General features: G+C 37.7%; 1 long non-coding RNA gene across 1 annotated transcript; it reads right to left on the bottom strand.

Annotated features, from left to right (window-relative positions):
* Window positions 1-988: 988 nt before the first annotated feature.
* On the bottom strand, window positions 989-4,274 carry LOC118150926 (uncharacterized). The gene is made up of 4 exons (XR_004739029.2): window positions 4,170-4,274; window positions 3,728-3,879; window positions 1,615-1,720; window positions 989-1,066 (listed from the first exon to the last, which is right to left on the bottom strand). It is a non-coding gene; the product is annotated as an uncharacterized LOC118150926 (long non-coding RNA).
* Window positions 4,275-5,107: the final 833 nt, after the last annotated feature.

The following is a 5,107-nucleotide window of genomic DNA, read 5'->3' as shown; positions in this document are numbered from 1 at the left end:
GAGTGCTCCTCCTGCCTCAGTTTCCCAAAATGCAAAGATTACAGGCATGGGCCACTGTTACCTTCAATGACCTTTTAAATAAGTTCGCTACTTCTCGTTTTTTTTTTAATCTGAGTTTTTAAGTGAAAATGCTTCTTCCTTATTTCTGATTAAGAAAAATACATGTCATTATGCACCTTTGTAGCATTGTTAATATGTTTCACCAGGACTGGAGTACAGTGACTTGATCATGGCTAACTGTAGCCTTGATATCCACAAGTTGTGCAATCTTGGCTCAACATTTGAAAAAGATACTATAAATCTCAACCACCCAACAATGCTAATTTTCCCTTTATATAGTACGTACCCAGCAGTCTTCTTGTGGCAGAGTCCAGATACATAAAGTATTATTTCTAGCCATGTGAATATGTTGATCGTGGCAGAATGAGAGGTCTAGAAGCTGAACTGTCAACTTCTTGATACTGCCGCCAAAGTTATCGTGCTGTGAAGGAATAGAGATGAGAAGGATATGAGATATGCGTTCTTCCATTAGTCAGCACGTAACATGGCTTTCCTATAAGATTTTATTTTATAGCTTTCAATTATGACAAATATTCCTGAGATAGTTAAGATTCTCCCTTCCCACCATTTCCTTCTGATACATGCTTACTTCATAGACTCTTAGATTTTGGCCAATCACTTTTTTTTTTTTTTTTTCAGAAACTTTGGTCTGCTTTATTTATTTATTTATTTATTTATTTAATTTTTTATTGGATTATAGGTTTTGGGGTACATGAGCAGAGCATGCAAGACAGTTGCGTAGGTACACACATGGCAGTGTGCTTTGCTTTTCTTCTCCCCTTCACCCACATTTGGCATTTCTCCCCAGGCTATCCCTCCCCACCTCCCCCTCCCACTGGCCTTCCCCCTTTTCCCCCCAATAGACCACAGTGTTTAGTACTCCCCTTTCTGTGTCCATGTGTTCTCATTTTTCATCACCCACCTATGAGTGAGAATATGCGGTGTTTCATTTTCTGTTCTTGTGTCAGTTTGCTGAGGATGATGTTTTCCAGATTCATCCATGTCCCTACAAACGACACGAACTCATCATTTCTGATTGCTGCATAATATTCCATGGTGTATATGTGCCACATTTTTCCAATCCAGTCTATTATCAATGGGCATTTGGGTTGATTCCAGGTCTTTGCTATTGTAAACAGTGCTGCAATGAACATTCGTGTACATGTGTCCTTATAGTAGAACGATTTATAGTCTTTTGGATATATACCCAGTAATGGGATTGCTGGGTCAAATGGAATTTCTATTTCTAAGGCCTTGAGGAATCGCCACACTGTCTTCCACAATGGTTGAACTAATTTACACTCCCACCAACAGTGTAAAAGTGTTCCTTTTTCTCCACATCCTCTCAGATGCTGGCCAATCACTTTAAACCAAGTACTAGAAGACAGAATAATTTCAATGCCTGACATTGTGACTTTACTTCCATTTTTACCCCTACAAAGTGGAGCAAATGGATTCAATTGCTTACAAGATTTTTATGTACTTCTGATTGTATTTTTCCATTAGTTCACCTGAATTATATTAATGATATAGAAAATATGACTCGTGGCTTACTCTGATATTGGTATACCCTGCAGTGTCTCTACAAGCAATTATAACATCTCTTATCCATCTCTTCCAAAACGTGTTATAAGTGTGAGCATCTTCCATTTCTTCATTTCTGAAAGGGAATTGGAGAAGGACCATTCGTATATCTCCCATTTCTGGATCTGTTCCAATTTGTGGATTAAAACTTGGGTGCAGGCAGGTTTTGTGACCAAGTAAAAAAACTTCCTGGTCAATAACTCCTGAAATGTTAGAGTGCACATGCTTCCTAATGAAATGGAAACATAGAGAATGTAATAAAAATTAAAATGAGAAAAGCATTTCATTTTACCTCAATTTAAACTTAAATGGTTGCTGTATATAATTTTCCTAGTTCGCACATGGTTGGTCATGCCTGTAATCCCAGCACTGTGAGAGGCTGAGGAAGGCACATTACTTCAGGTCAGGAGTTTGATACCTGTCTGGAAAATATGTTGAAACCTCATCTCTACTAAAAATACAGAGAAGAAGAAAAAAACAAAAGCTAGGCCGAGTGGCATGCTCCTTTAGTCCCAGCTACTAGGGAGGCTCAGCAAGAGAATCACTTGCACCTGAGTTGGTGGAGGTTATAGTAAACTGAAATTGTGGTACTGCACTCCAGCCTGGATGACAAAGCAAGACTCTGTCTCAATAACAACAGTAATAATGACAAAATAAATTAAGTAAATTGTTATTTGGCAATTTAATCCAACAAATTTCTATTGTATATTACTTTATACTGGTGCTCTCTATTGTACACCAAATAGTGTTTAACTTGTAAAGCTTCAAAATTCATTCTTCCTACGCTTTATTTCGTACTTTTTCTTTGTTTGTTTGGTTTTTAAGACAGGTTCTCACTCTGTCACCCAGACTGGAATGTAGTGCCTTGATCATGGCTAACGGTAGCCTTGACCTCTCTGCTGAAGCAATCCCCCTACCTTAGTCTCCTAAGTAGCTGGCACTACAGGCATATGTCACCAAAACTAGCTAATTTTTAAATAAATATTTTTTTGAGACAATGTCTTTCTGTGTTGTTCAAGTTGGTCTTGAACTCCTGGACTCAAGTGATCCTCCCACCTCAGCCTCCCAAGCAGTTAGCACCATAGGTGTGTACAACCAAGCATGGTTAATTAAAAAAAAAATTACACACACACACACACACACACATTAAATTAATGTGTAATATATTAATATAAATAAATAAAATATATATGTATACTGGTGCTCTCTATTGTGCACTGAATAGTGTTTAACTTGTACATCTTCAAACTTCACTCTTGCTACAATTTGTTTTGTTCCTTTCGTTGTTTGTTTGTTTGTTTTTAGACAGGTTCTTACTCTGTCACCCAGACTGGAGTACAGTAACTTGATCATGGCTAACTGTAGCCTTGACATCTACAAGTGGTACAATCTTGGCTCAACATTTTATAAATATACTATAAATCTGAATAATATAAAAATATGTAAATATATATGTAAATACTACATATCTAAATATTACATATTATTTTTGATATTTTAAAATATTGTTCAATATTTTCTTTTAGTTTGCATTTTTTGTTGGTTTGTTTTTTGAGCTAGTAGGGTCTCACTTCCATTACCCAGGTTGGAGTGCATTGGCATGATAATGGCTGAATACAGCCTCGAGTTATCAGGCTCAGGTGACCCTCTCACCTCGACCTTGAAAGGAGATGAAACAGGTTCTCAATCCACTTGCCCAGGCTTGAGCGCAGTGATATAATCTTGATTCATTGCAACCACTGCCTGTCAGGTTCAAGCCACCTTCCTGACTCAGCCTGACAAGTATTTGTGAGTACAGGTGTGCACCCTCATCCAAGTTAATTTTTGCATTTTGGTAGAGATGGCATTTCACAATATTGCCCAGGCTGGTCTCAAACACCTGGGCTCAAACAATCCTCGTGCCTTGACCTCCCAACACACTGGGATTGCAGGCGTGAGCCACCATGCCTGGCCTAATATTTTCTAAAGAACACCAAAGTCCCTTTCATGTACTGAAATCCAATGCAAATATAGTTAATGAGATGAAACAGATCTAAAAAGTAAAAATAAGCATGATTCCCTGCTCATGGTTCTAAATACTTACAGTTTAGTCAGACAGCTGGCTGTAGAGAGGATCCAGAATCATGCCCTGGCAGCATTCAGCCATGGACGCTAACCATGAGATGTTGCTGGGTGCTGACAATGGGGCAATCATTGGGGCCAATGAGTATCACCACTGCTTTTGAGAATAAAGTACTGGAAAGGGTAGGTGGAAAGGTAAATATAACATCAAAAACAGTATCTTTTCAAACAATCATATCAAGAACAACATAGAGAAGGATGATAAGTAAAGGAAAACATGATCAAAATGTAGAATTAGGTGAAAGAGAACTATTAAAAATAGTAAGTGACAAAAAAACACAGGTATATTTTAAAAGGAAGATATTTTAAAGACAAAGCAAAAAATTAAATACTAAGATGAACAAGTCATACATAGCAAAGAGACTTGCTTGAGAAAAAAACCCTCCCACGTATCTGTAACTTACCACCAGAACAGTGAAGAAACAATCCCCAAAATTGGTAGAAGAGAAGTAGACCTTGCATGTTGGCTCAAGTGTGTGTGAATAGAAGATAGGTTGCAGGAAACTACCTATGAAGGTGGAGATTGAAATGGCAGGATATAGAACGTCTGACATCATAAGCGGTCCTTGTGAGATAACTGCCTTCCATTATGACCAAGCAAGTGTAATATGCTAGAAATTTAGCAAAGTTAAAGGGGTGCTAAAATTATAACTTTTTCATTAGTTTAGTGTTCACCATTACTTTTGGAGTGGAGACATATAAAATCACAGTCCCACCCCTTGTACAAACTTCAGTGTCTATTTTGTGTCAGTATGTAGCTTTTTTATTTCTTTTCTTGAGATACAATCTCATTCCTGCTGGAGTGCAGTTGTGTAATCTTGGCTCACTGCCCCTTCTGCTTCCAGAGTTCAAGACCTTCTACTGTCTTGGCCCCCTGAATAGTTGGGATTATGTGTGCACACCAGCACACCTGGCTCATTTTTGTATTTCAGTAAAGACTGGGTTTCACCGTGCTACATATACTTCACCATCCTACTGCTTCCGCCTCCCAAAGTGCTGGCATTACACATATGAGCCACCATGCCCAGCCAATGTATAGCGTTCTTTATCCACCAAATATTGCTTAGTAATTAAACACGATTAGATGATCTGCATTATTTGACATATTTTCTTACAGAAGTTAAGGAAATATTTATAATTATTTTAAATAACCCACAAATCAATATAAAAAAAAAACCGTAGCACATTTCACTCAGTTATCTGTTGACATACTGACATTATTATATCTCTACTCTGAAACACTCACCTTGTACATTTACGGAAAGTATCTCAAGACAAATTGTCTGGCTTTTCTTTAATGGCAATCTGAAGCAAAGAGCTACAATTCAGTAAATATTTCCCA

Source organism: Callithrix jacchus, chromosome Y, assembly GCF_049354715.1.
Source record: "Callithrix jacchus isolate 240 chromosome Y, calJac240_pri, whole genome shotgun sequence".
NCBI classification, from domain to species: domain Eukaryota; kingdom Metazoa; phylum Chordata; class Mammalia; order Primates; family Cebidae; genus Callithrix; species Callithrix jacchus.
Note: the sequence above shows the minus strand (reverse complement) of the source record. Positions and strands in the feature narration are given on the sequence as shown.